This window comes from Venturia canescens, chromosome 3 (genome assembly GCF_019457755.1).
Source record: "Venturia canescens isolate UGA chromosome 3, ASM1945775v1, whole genome shotgun sequence".
Lineage (NCBI taxonomy): Eukaryota > Metazoa > Arthropoda > Insecta > Hymenoptera > Ichneumonidae > Venturia > Venturia canescens.
This window is the reverse complement of record NC_057423.1, coordinates 1,047,017-1,061,300: the sequence shown is the minus strand read 5'-3', so window position 1 is coordinate 1,061,300 and position 14,284 is coordinate 1,047,017.

The following is a 14,284-nucleotide window of genomic DNA, read 5'->3' as shown; positions in this document are numbered from 1 at the left end:
AATGGTGCTGTGAAAAGACAAACGAGAATGCTCTCGCGATCTGTATGACTTGAGAACATTTGTCACCAGTTATAAAACACTTTCCATGTACAGTTTCAAATGTATATTTAACACATGAGGGAGATAGAGAAATTGCATCGTGCAATCTCCTCGACAGGATTGTACTTTCGATGAAACGTGGCAGAGAGAACGTCGCTCTTCACGAGAACTCCATCATCCTCTGGCACAATGAAACTGCATTATATACGCGAGCGCACTTGTCGTTGCTCAATTGTACAAGCTTGCACTATATACGTGTATAGGAAGATGAAGGGGATGCTGGGGCAAGACGGAAAAGTGGGGGTAAAATGAGACAGTACTTTTGAAAAATGAAGGATATTTTTTTCCATCGGTTTGTTCAATTTTCCTTCCCGCATGTGGCCATTCGCCGAATGTTCGTGCGAAGATTCTCATTCGCCTCGCTCATTTGTCGTGTTTTTTATCGGAATTTCTTCCATCTCTGTGGCCCATTTTGGCCCAGCGTCGCTTATATATGTATTATCGTGTTATGCCGCATTGCCGGTATGGCAAAAGCACAGAGAGGGTGGCACAGGAAGTCGAGTACACAACAGCAACGGCAGCAGGAAAGAGCAAAACGGCGAGTGCTCGCGTTGGCATGCCGCACTTTCGAAAGACCTCTGAAGTGCGAGAGTGTGAGCAAGACTCGCGCCAACCTCGAGTACACATTATATAATAGTCAAGTGCATATCTGTATATGGAGAAAGAGTGGAAGAGAGCGAGGGCGAGGAAGCGATGGGAAGTGAGGGGGTTGAGAAGAACGACGAGTACAACGTTCGAGTGTGTTAAGCGACCGCACGATTGCTCCAAAGAGAGAGACCCTCCCTCTGTAAAGGCTCGCTTGTCATCCACCTCTATTCAAACGTTGTTCAACGATTCTGACTCCGCATGTCCTACTGTGCGACATTTCGATAGAAATCCTTCTGTATTTTCTCAATGTCGACGAATCGTCGTCGAACCTTTGCGATGAATATTCCATCTATTGCGTGTGGTAATTCTTTGAAAGATTATGACTTTGGTTTTATACAATATTGCTCAATATTTATTCGCAACTTTTTGTTTTCAATTACTATTTTTTTTTCATTCAACCTAATTTGTCGTATGAATAATCATTTATTCGATGCAGTCTTATATCGGAGATCATTTTTTTTTCTCGTAATATTCAAATTCATGAATGTAACGCATGAAAAAATAGTGGGAGCAGATCAAATATTTTTCTCTGCTTACACAGTTTCGCTTTTTTTGTCACCCGTCATCTTCCTTTGTTCCAAACTACACTACTTTTCATTCGTTTTCATTGAATTTATGCCAAGGATCGAGAGCTGTCGAAGCAGTCGTCTGTTCGCAATGCTTCGTGATGTCCACAACACAATACAACCAGCATGCTTCTCGCATATCCTTTTCCTCGCTGTGTCCTTTTTCATCTACTGCAAAGCTTCGATTTAGCTCGAACAATATTGTCCCAATAGTTCGCCCCATTTAAAAGCAAGCTCCCTCGATATTCAACGACAAGGAGGCCAACAACAACGACGACAACAGCGCGACGATCGTTTCACCGTACACCAGGTCTTAACGGCTCAGCCGGGATTTACCTTTACGAGCCTCCTATCCCGCGGGAACAATTTCCAAACGAAGAGGCTGCCCCGAACGAAACTCGAACGCGATCGAATTGCCTTCGAAGATCGGCATCCTCGCTTCACGTCTTGTAACACTCGCATAAACTACATCTCGCGCGAGACAAAAACGTCCGCTCGATAAAAGTTCATTCGAATTTTTGGATCGCCGCACAACTCCACCGTTTTCGGATCATCGCTTTTGGTATCCTTAATGACTTTACTCCGGCTCTTGGGAATTCGTCTCTATAACTCCCGCAAAAATAAAATAAAACACCGTACGCCGAAACGCGAATTTTGCGCTTGAGTAAAGAGCGATCTTTGTTTTTGCTAGAAAAAAAAACAAAAAAAAAACAAGATCCGGAGTTCTCTCCTGGAATGCCAAGTGGTTCGTTGTCGTGTCTTTGTGGCTTTGCTTTTAGTCTCAGCCCTTTGATGCATTAGCCCGCACCTTAAAATTACGATTTCAGTATAATTTACAGGTTTATATATATAAACATGAAGTCCTCCGTTTTATGATGAGTCTGATGATTATAAAACGGATCGTAAACGGTCTCGCGGATGTACTTGCGGGCAGAACGACTCCAAGAAAGTTGAGTCTTGATATCCAAGAGATATATTCTCAAGCCGAAAGCACATTTCCAGTGACACTGCCAGTTTCAGGATGTAGCTAGTCGTAGAAAAGTATTGGCTGCTTCAAAACACACCCTTGCGACCTGGACACCCTCAAATCTTACAATTTCCATGCCGCCGAGCGGAGCTTTTCCCCTTCCGCGCTGACACCTCGCGCCTCGCTCCTCGGATAAAAATTGTCAGGAAGTTTTCTCTTTAAAACTTGAGAATCCACATTCCCTGGGAATACTGAGCCGCAATATTTGAGAGTCTCTGTATAAAATGCACGAATAATGTGAGAGAGCTTTACCGTGAAGACGATAGTGCGGCTGTTGCGCTCTGACTTCTTTACGAGCGACAAGTCGCGCTTACAAAATTCGTCGACGAGCGTTTGTACTATACTATAATACCAGAAGCAAAGAAGCCTCTCCTCTCCCCGCTCGCGTGACCTCCCGGATCGCCAAGAATGACGCCTCGTAAATTATAATATACACACGAGCAGAAGCGAAGAAGCTCTTTTTACCGAGAGAGGAAAATGAGGAGGCTGGATATATGCGAGGATAAATAGCAGTTGATGATGGCGTTGAGAATTTAGACGCGAGTCGTCTACGATCTTCACAGTTTTGCTCTCAATGTGTTACTCTTTTCGATTAGGGCTAACTTGCGTTTCTGGTTTCCACAAAAACAGGAAGCTCTACTTTCGCGTATATGTTTTACGAGTCACTATTATTCCTCGAACCTTTTGAATTATGTGCAGATTTTCAAAAAACATCACAGAACATTTATAAATATTCTCGAATGTTTATATATACACTAATAAATTCCTTCAGTCCACATCCGATGGCAGTGAGACAATGTCGCAGTGCAGTGAAAAAAAAGTTGGAATGTTTGTATCGAAAATAAAGTTGACTCGATTAAGCTCGACTTCATTGCTCAAAAATAAAATCCATCGGAACAGAAATTGTTCATTTTATTATCAATTTCGGTAACTCAATCCTTCTTCATATCCCAAACAGAAATAAATTTTGATTCAGAGTTCTTCGAAAACTTATTCTCGTTCATCGGGTACGTAAATCACACAGGCAATCTTATTATGAGGCCATACGAAATGGTCGTCTTGAAGACGTATTCTAATTAGAGTTATTCTGCCTGAGAACCGCGATTGGAGTGAATCCATTACCGTGGCATATGTCGCGAATAAGGGAGTGACGTTTAAGGCGATTATAAGGAATCAGTTCGTTCGTACAATGGAACGGTTTCTCTACGATTCATAAAATACTGACTGAAAGTGGATGTGCATCAATCGAAATAGCTTACCTCGACGAAAACATGTTCTGAAAATAAATCTTGTCGAAACGAAAACTGAATGCATTTAGTGGCGATGAGATTGGGCCACGATTCCTCGATCCGTTGCAGAGTTGCCTGGCACGCGATGAGATGAGACACATACGGACCCGTGCAAATTCCTAACCCGTCGAATCGACGAGAGATGAGAGTTACAATTCGAATTTCTAACGACGAAAACAAGAAAGTGAAATAAAAAGAGGAAGAAGCGAAAGAGCCCGAAGCGTTTGACTCGATCTCACCGATTGACCGACACACATCGACGGACCTGTGCGCGTGTGCGTTCGCAGCGCACAAACGTGATGGATAAAATGTGTAAGCTCTCGAGCTCGTCTCTTCGACATTCGCTGACAGGTGACGGAACGCACGCGGCGGCTGACAGCTTTTCCCTTTGATCACGTCTTGGCACGCCCCAACCCGCACTTTGCCCTCTTTTAATTCCACGATGAAACATTCGTACTGCATATAAAACGTGTTTGCTTTGTACATAAGCGTTCCATGAACGCGAGACGAAACGAAAAGAAAATAAAACACACGAGAGAAGGAAAAGGCGGGCAGAAACATCGCAGTGGAAAAAAATACTTTGCATTTTTTGAGCACGAGAAATGCATTGCAATTATAAGTTCGAGTTCGAACTGCGTGCTTAATTTTCGGATTGATCATTTCCGCTGCGACCACAAGAGTTGTTTTTTCTCAGTATATTTGTTGAAATTGTTGTTTAATAAGTTTCATGAGAAAAACCAAAGTACTTTCCAATCGCATGTAATTAAAATTATCACTACCGATCGTGCGTTAAATAACGAGGCCGCAGTCTCCCCGATACACGATATTTATCAATTCGTATCTGATCTTCGCGATCAACATCTTCGGTGTTTACGATCTTCCACATCGGCCTATCGTGCCAATTTTATTTTTGTTTTTAGTTTTTTTTTTAACAAAAAAGGACTCGTAATGATTTAACGACTTCATTAAATTGCTGCCTCGATCGCAATCGCGGGAACAACTCTGATTTTTTCATCCTTCAATGAGATACAGCTGCGATTTCAGAATATATTTGACACTGCGCACTGGGGGAAAAAATACACGTGCAAATTGTGTAACGTCGATCGCACCTGGTGAAAGGTAAAACAATAAAAAAGCTCTCTTCTTCAAGCATTTTTTTATCTCGCTCCGGTGAAGGGACGTAGACAAGGAAAATGATGACTTTTTTGAATTTTTATGAATTCAATCAACGAAACTTTTCAAAATAATTTCAATCGTTCATGACGTGTGTTTACAGACCTAAGAATCCATCACATTTGAAAAATGTGAAATTTATTTGATAACATATTGAAACTGAAATGTATTCAAAACAAAAAGACGTTGAAACGAATTGGACGACTCTGGAAAGGGGAAGAAAAAAACGAAAAAAAAGAGTGTGAAGAAAAGTGCTTTGACGCTGATCCCTCTTAATGGTGCGTCGTCACGAGTCGGAGTTTTTCTATTTTATTCGCGAGCTGTAACCGCGTTAAAAGCCCGCTATCGTCTTGCGCTCTGCAAAGCTCTTCAATATCACTTTGTTTCCGTATCAACAACCTTTTTCGTCACCGAGTTGAAAGCAATAAAATACTTGAATGACAATTTGTTAGTCTCTCAGATTCTCATTCGAATTTGAGCAGAAATTGAATTGAAACTCAACAGCATTTTGCATCATCATTTTTTTATTACTCTGTTCATTTTCCAATTTTATTTAAATATGGATCAGATAATCTCCTTCGCAACGCAACCTTTTTTCGAATGAATGATTTTCCGTTCCGGCTCTAGGTGGGCGATCACTCGACAAGCTTGTTCACGCCCCGTTTTAAGTTTGACAGTTCGTGCATAACGACGCGTTTAAGGAATTAAGTTGAAAAGCGGAAAAAATAAAAAGCTTGAGGAACGAGAAGGGAAAATGGGGCGGGGTAGGGAGGCAAGGAAATGGAGAAAAAACGACTTCCGTCGTGTCGGAACAAAAATGAGGGAATGGAGATCTTCGATGGTGTTGGAGAATTCATAATGCGGCCCGAGAAACGTCGAAGCGGCGAGCAGCAGAAAGTCTCGACTCGATAAGAAAAGAGAAGATCGAGGCGAACCGGGCGCAGCGTTATTTTCATCGACATCCATTTTCGTCAGTTGCAGCCGCTACTAAAGACAGAAAAATAAAGGGAGAAAAAAATAGTGAGAAAGAGAGAATGAGAGAGAAAGGCAGAAAAAGTTGGAGCGAAAAAGAAGATAAACAAAGACGGAGAATAAAAACGATGGGAAGAGCACGAAACAAGAAAAACCAAAATTAGGGAAAGCCAGAAAGGGGAAAAAAAGAGAGAGAGAGAGAGAGAGCGAGGGAGGAAAAGAGAAAGCAGAGAGAATTTCTTCCCTGACAGAGACTGATGTTCTCTGCTCTCCTCGTAACGCACCAAGCAACATACAATTTCTCGTTCTCCCTTAATGTGCTCTTTCGCAAATTTCCGACACACGTCGATTACCAGCCACCCCATTGCGGGAGTTATTCTAATGACACTTTGTTTTTCGACTCTTTCAACTTCCAACTCTCTTTTTTCCTGATGATTGTACAAAAGCGACCAGCAACATTAAAAGCAGCGCAACCTCAAAACGACACGAGAATGCGAATAAACACGAATTATAGTAACAATTATTCATAAAACCAATATCGAAAATCGAAATACAACAAATATCCGATGAAAGCGGAATATCAAAAGATACAAAGAAGCTAATTTCCAACGATTCTCGAAAAGCCATCAAAACCTTTCGCATTCGTATACCGCATTGTCGAGCGAGTGATTTGCTCGTTCGTGGTCACCGAGTTCAGGGGACGAGAGGAAAAGGGAAATTGTCATGTATCCCGTGAACATCGACTGATAAATCACTCGATGCTCAATCATGAAATGAGTCGCCATATTGCGGCTGTACACCGCTCCGTTCTCCACTAACGTGTTTCGATCACCTACGTACAGATGGTGTATGGGTTCGCTTGTTATATAATTACCATCACCCTTCATTGGAACACGTATGCACGAGTGTGTATGAAATCTGCTTGAACACACGTCACTCTTCGCCGTCCATTTCAGGAGCCATTACTCACGCTTCTGGAGCAGCATCAGCCTCGAATTTTCATCAGTTATATTATCACTGAGCCTCGTCGCTCGTAGGCTCACTTCGAAATTTCATGAAGGAATTGCGAAAGTTTCAATCTCTCGAATGCGACCCGATGATTGAACGAGTATCGATTTATTGGCTCGCGAATTCTATTTACACCAAATAAACAGAACTTTCGAGCGTTCTTTTTCCCCAGAAAGGAGTAAATGATTGATACACAAATTTCCGGACGAATCAATCGTTCAAACGTTTTCCTGAAGGGCCGGAAAGCAAAATACGAAGTTTGAAAAATGTACGAAAAGCATTTTTCTACTTCATCGAAGTATTGTTTTTCGTTCGATCTTTGTTGACGTTATCATTAAAAAAAAAAACCTATACGAAGACTCGATGGATTTTGTATGATTTTGAAAATATGTCTGACGAGTTGGAAGTCACAAAAGTACGTGTGTATGGCGGAGCCAGTTCGAATGGAAGTGCCTCGAGAAGTTTAGTGCAGTAAATTCCATGACACAGTCAGTCATATACGAAGGAAGAATGAGAGAAGAGGAGAGGCCGCGGACGTGAAAGGATGAATAATAGGGACGATGATAAGTCGATCCGTCAGAAGTGTAATTTATACCTAATTGTTAGAAGACTCATGGACAATAAATGACTCTTGGGAATACAGCGAGCTCGAGAAGCAGCTGCGCTGATCTCTCGTCTCATCGTTGCTCGACCATTTTCTCTCTATCGTTGTGTACACACACATATATCGTATATAGCAGGAGAAAACATCAGGGAGGGCTTTGTTATGTTGCCATAGCACGTTCTCTTGCACCGCGTCCATTCCCTCCCACGCACTCCATTATGTTCTTCAAACGGATACAAGTCAGTTGCGGGACATCGATTTATTGGTGGGTGGGCCGCAACACGCGTCTGATCTTTTCTATATCGACAAACTATGACGTCATCATTTTTTTCAACGTAGCTAAAGGAAGAGAGAATCAGACCGCAGATTTTCAATCGAATATTTCGACCGTCGCTTCACAGCTCCCCTTAATTGTTTCACGGACAATTGATTCGTGGATAAAGAGCAAAAAAAAGGTGTTGAGAGAATCCTGGAAGCAAACTGAGCCCAGAGAAAAATGTTTTGTTCTATCGGATGAACATATCGGAGGAAAGATTTGCAAGATGATAAATTGTCGATCTTGGTGCTGTGACAATCGTCGCCTCCCATTGATTATGGAACGACGCAAGTTTCTTTCGACTCAAAACACTTTTTTCATGCCGTGATACTCTAATCTCGAGAACCCAGAAATCTCGTTTTCGTTCATTTTCGAATGGGACACGCATGCACTCCGAAGGGAGAAGAACAGGCAGCGAAAGGAAGGGAGGAAAAAAGACGATGGAAGTAATCGAGGATTCTGGAGGTTTTTCGGGAAGCTTAAAAATGAGAATTGAATGCGATCCGGGAGCTTTGTCAGGAGAGTGACAAATGTACGTGGGCTTTGGGTCTATGTGTCGTGCGGTTCGTGCGCGGAATGTCCCTAAATCCCTACTGTCGTCCGTGGCCTGTTCCATTAATGGTCTGTGTTATAGCTGTGGAAATACAGCTTCGCTCAAAAGTCAAACATTGCTACAGCGAAGGACCTTCGATTGGAGGATTCTGAGAGAAGATTATATCGATTATATCGATTATAGCGATCTTTCCGGCAATTTAGATTGATATTTCATCGATTTCTCGGGGAAAAAAATTGCTGGAGAATTTTCCTCCTCAGAATTTCGTCACCGAATTAAATTGCAGGCGCTGAGCACCAATTTTGAATAAGCTTATAGAAAACGCTCGGTACTAGTCGATATTTTAAGCATACATGTATCTCTTCGGATATGTCAGGATCTTTTGTGCAAAGTTCTTGCCTTCGTTCTCGTTGCAAATAGCTCTCTCCTGCTCGACGGTATCGCTCCTATACGTCTGAAAACTCATAAATATCGTAAGCAGCGTGTGGTGCAAGCGTTTAGGCTGTATACGGACACAAAAGGATCAACAAGAGATTCGGCAAGGTAAAGCTCATGCCACGTCCTTTCATTCGTCACTGACAATTATTTCGTTTGAGTGTACCTTGGTCATCCATTTGTCTGGACCTAGCAATCCTCTGGGGTGTGCAGTGAAAGACAGCTCCGTCATCTTCTCGCGTCTACTATTCAATTTTTCATTTTTTATTAAAGCACGATTGAAAAAGTTTTTGTCAGGATTATGCCCGATATAAATCACCGTGGATATCATTTGGGGATGATCTTGAACGACTGACGTAAAAACAAATTCGAGGTGGCATCTCCGAATTCAATTTTCTTTTCTATTGTACATTTTTCAATGAACTTAGTCGATATCCTAAAATTAGGAAGTTTCTCATTCTTCTTGCAATGACTTATTGGGGATCGATCGCGGCTCGATCGGTCCGATCGACTGACTCGAGTATACGACGAAAACGGTCTTTGATTTAATTGAAGAGCAAGGTTCGTGACCCAATTTTTCCGACGGACCGATTGGCTCTATGGCACTCGATAATTGAGTGAAACGTGCCAATTGCTCTTTAATTGGATTGGAACCAGTCGGTATGACTTGTCAAATGAATGATATAGCGTTTCGTTCTAAATCAGTCTTCGAGGATTAATTGAAGAAAAGCTGACTCGTTTTCGTGTAATTCTGTTATAAGAGACTGACGTCACACGAGGTCAGGAATTTTTAATAATGCTTCGTCCTCCGACTAACGTGCGAAATTCTATATTCGCGGCTCGTCGAGGAAAAGAGGAGATTTTATAAATCTAATTTCGTTATTCACTCGATCGGGCATGTTTTTAAATAGGATTCACCGGTGTAAGTTTCAGCAAATCATTTCAAAGATTCCATTGGCCTCAGATGAAAGAAAAGAATATAAGTATATTTTCGGGACGGTCATTCACTGACGTATCTTCGAGCACCGAATCCAGCCTCGATAATTTGATCTCGTTCCGAGACTTTTGCTTTTCTCCTGGCGCAGAGTCCAATGTGTCACGTCGATTACAGTTTTACGGGTGAAAAGAGGTTCGAGCAAAATTCGCGAGAGAATTCTCTCGTCCTAAATGGATAACTTGCCTCTTTCCCTTCTCTCGATCTCTTCCTGTCTACAACGTGTTCCGAGATGACCTCGTGGGATTTCGGCATAGCTTTATCCCCGTCATCAATATCCGTCACTCCGTGACAATCACGCGTTGTGCAATTATTGTGTGCCCCAGTATTTGGGCACCCTTGTCTCCTCATCACTCGCCTCGTGTCACTGCCAAGATTTATGTGTATATCTATCATTATGCATGTATCGGAGCGAGTATGCTACATTAATAATGACCAAGCCCAAGACAAAATGGTTCCCCTAAGGCTCGACGCCATAACTGCACCCCGCGATTAAATATACTTGGCAAATTCAACCATCAACCCCGAGGGCTCATGTTTCTGACAGTAGAAAAGGGAAAAACCAACATAGAATACAATTCACGTAAAACGGGAATCGATCATTCCACCGGCAAGTTTATCCACGTTCCAGATAAATAAACTGAAAGTCATTTTGGACAGTATGAAAAATGAGTACTGACGAGAACTTTCGTAGTACGAATCCCGACTATTTTCCTTTCAGTGACAAGTAAATAACGAGTTGCGCGAGCTCAAAAGAGCGATTCAGCATTTCGAATCATTCTATACTTCCGTATAGAACCTTTATCCAAAACCTTACTCAAAATCCGGTATTCTTTTGATAAACGAAGTGCGAGGAAGCTTTTATAGAAGAAAAAGTGAGCATCGGTTCTCGACGCGGGATCTCTCGCTATCTGCGTGGGATGCTCGTTAGCGTTGACGTTCTGCAAAAATTTCCTGACGGTTGAAAGAGAGTGAGCGTGAGAGAATGGAGAGATGAAGAGGCAGAGAGACACGCGCGACTATCGAATAAGTCGTGGATAAAACGTCAGTCGGTTATCTCGTGTGACAGAAAGATCTATATGTATATAGACAATGGTATACTATTTTGATAAATATGTATATGTATGTATACAGGTGGAAGGTATCTATGTATGAGAGATGGTATTGTCGCGGTGGGGAGCGTTAGGAAGAGGTGAGCTGCCCTGTCTCTCCACATTCACGTCATTCTCCGAAGCCGTCGATAGCTGCTGCTGTGTTTGTCAGTCTCGGGAGGCCACGTTCGCCAATATCGACTTTCAACAAACGAAAAGACTCAATCAACGCTACCCCACTCCTTTTTCTCTGTGAGTTACGCCTTTATGGAGAGGAGCAGTGAATTATTATACACGCGCGTTCTCGAGGCACCTCTCCAAACCGACCTCCTCTCTCACCGCGCCGCTCTCGTTCCATCGTTCGAATTGCTCGTTCCATGCGCGTTCACCCTGAGGCAGGCAGGTGCTCGTCACTCTTGACAATATGCTATTGACAGCTTCGAAATGAGAAACTGCACGATCGAGTAAAAATTATACATAAAAAAAAACCCACCGAGCGACCTCGATGTGTGTTTGTGTGTGGTTCTCGCCGGGAGCACTGCTAGCTACGGCTACTCTTTTACCAACCCCATCCACCAGCCTGCACAAACGTCAAATATGCACTTTTCATTCATACAATTGGTATACCAAGCATTCTAAAACCTCGCCGATATGTCGATGGAGTAGAAAATAAATTTCAGAAGAGAAAAGTTCTTGGTGAGTTTTCTCTCCGCTGTGCTGTTCATCGAATATTCTCAAATTAGTGGCAACCAACGGTGAAGATGGGCGCCAGCCCCATGCTCCCCGAACACGAGCGAACGTCACCGAGACCGAGCATTGTACGTTCGCATCTCATTGTAATATTCCTGTCGTCAATGACATGCTGGAAAAAAAAGCATTTATTCTCAAAACTTTCTAGTCGAATCGTTCGATTTTTTATCCTTGATAATCGCAAACAGTATTGTTCTTAGTTTAAAAAATAAATATAATGATTGAATGAAACGAGGCCCGGGTCGCTCCGTCAGAGCAAATCCTCGGCAGCGACAAGCTGGGAAGCAGGGACAATTGTGATTCACGTTGCAAGGTAAGTGCTATGTCGTGGCTAAGAAATTATGGGGTTGGCGCGCAGTAGCAGCAGGAGCATCCAATGGCATCACCACCACAAGGATCCGAACAATCTCTCGGTTGCCTGCCCTCGTCCTTGTTATCGTAGTGACATGAAAGAGAGAGCGAGAGAGAGAGAGTCGTGGTGGCGCGTGAACGCTCATTACCCGCATAGCTCCACGTCCCCTCAGTGTCTTGATTGATGTCCTACTTGGCCTGCGAAGTACTTGGGCGAACCCTGTTCACTCGGGACAGCTCGCTACCTCGCTCTCTCTCTCTCTCTCTCTTGTTTCATGCGCATCAACAACCTTCTGGCGATGAAACATTGTGGATCACTCGCAACTATTACATCGACGAGTTCCACATGATAGATCGCCCCTACGACGACAACACCGCTGTCTTTTCGGCGATTAATCATTATCTTGACAAAGCAATGAAAAAAGTCACTTTGTCAAAGCGTCTTTACGATCGGTCGGAGCCAGAAATTGATCTCTGATCCACGAGGCTGTTAATAGCGATGATATTTAGATTTTTTTTTAAATCCAGATCTATTTGCATCGTCACGTTTTTGTTTTTATGGCCTTGAAATTCCGGTCTTCGTTTCATCGATGATCAGTGAGCGTATCATGCGTTTGTGAAACCGTAGCCAGTCTGCGTGCAAAATGAGATATTTACGGTGAGAAACATTTTCCAATTGGTTTACAAAGTGTTGTTCGATGAGCCAGGAACGTACGGAACATTCATCGAAATCTTAGCGAGTCACCGAAGTGCCTTTCCTTGTCAGAGCCCACGAAACACCACCGGATATATACTTGTTTTTCCGTTCTCTTCGCCGCTCTGTAACGGAGCTTGAAATCTGCAAAAGTTCCCTCGACACTCGTCCAAGTGAGATTCTCTCCGGATGGAAGCTTTACGTTTATATCTACGTCGAGAGATTTGTCGTTTGGCTGTTACACTGGAAGTTGAGGGGAAAAGCGAAAATATATGTGTGCAGGGAAGAGGACGAGGAGGGAGGGGCCCGGAGGTAAAGAGTGTGGCAAAAGGTGACGTACGGCATCGCGACACCGTGACAGCACGTCGAGAAGAGAACCGAGGCGTGTATACTCACTCCGACAGACGTTTTCTCATTTTCTCTATTTACGTTGCGACGACGTGAGCGGATAATGTCGCTTCAACCCTTCCCGGAGTATGTAGCTTTTCCTTCGCACTCACACGGGACGAAAAAACGTTGAAATGTGTGTACGTACGATCGTGGGGAGCCGCGCTCGTGTGGATGATTCGTCCGGGACGCGCTGTGCCCGAGAATCTCACACCATTTTCACGAAGGGGTGCAGAAGAGACCTTTGCTTTCGTATGTAACACGCCTCGCGTCGGTGTTCACGAATTCTAACCCCCGTATACACAAGACCTAACACGTCTCACTCCTCCTCCCCAACCCGCTCTCCTTACCCTCCTGCATGTCAGTCCATGTCGACTCTCGTTTGTTGGCCCCAGGCTCCTCTGCAACGTGACAGCCACCGCGTCACCTCCACCCCTTATTTCTTCTCCTAACCGCCAAACTACTTCTCTCTCTCTCTCTCTCAAATTCTCCCTTAAGCGCGGATATTATTGTGTTTTTATCTTCTCTCCCACTGGCTTAAATGAGCTCATATGTATTCATTCCTCATCCGTTGCATCCTCTTTTGCCGAAGAAACCTCGATGAGCCATGTACACGCGTGCATGAGTCAGTTGACTCTTGATCCTTTTTAACGCGACTCCAATATTTCCTACGATTATCTCTGTCACTATCAACGGATTTGTATCTCTCGTCCGTTCATCAGTGTTTAGGATTTTGGGAAAAAAGAGGTTTCCTTTCTTCTTCACTCTTCCGCGATTTGATTTGTTCACTTTGTTATTATTTATCGTAAGAATTTGAGGGTGAAATCATTCCTGACACGAGGGATGAAACGAATCCTGCGTACTTTTGTAGCTGTCCCTTCGCGTTAACCTTGATCAACCTGTCAACGGTATACGTCAGTCCATTTACGGTGGACGTCGAGGCGGAATCGTTCGGGGGATATTATGGTGACGTCAGCAACTTACGTCCCAAATACACGAGACAAGGTCGGAACCCTTAGGACCTTGTACTCCTTGACGTGATAAATTTCACTGGGGATTCAGTCCCACGAGTTACCTCATTTTGACCCAAAATTGTTCAATTGACAGCTCTGTATCCGGAACACGGATTTTCAGTTACGAAACATTATTTGTCATCATTTTATTCGAAAAATACTTTATATAGACTTTTGAACATGCGGATCAAAACTAAGAATTATTTCCATCATTTTCGACTTTTTCGTCGAAAATTTTTTGAATAACATTATAGAATCTACGACTTAGAGTTACGAAAATAACTCCTTTCCACGATGTTTATACAACTGCTTGA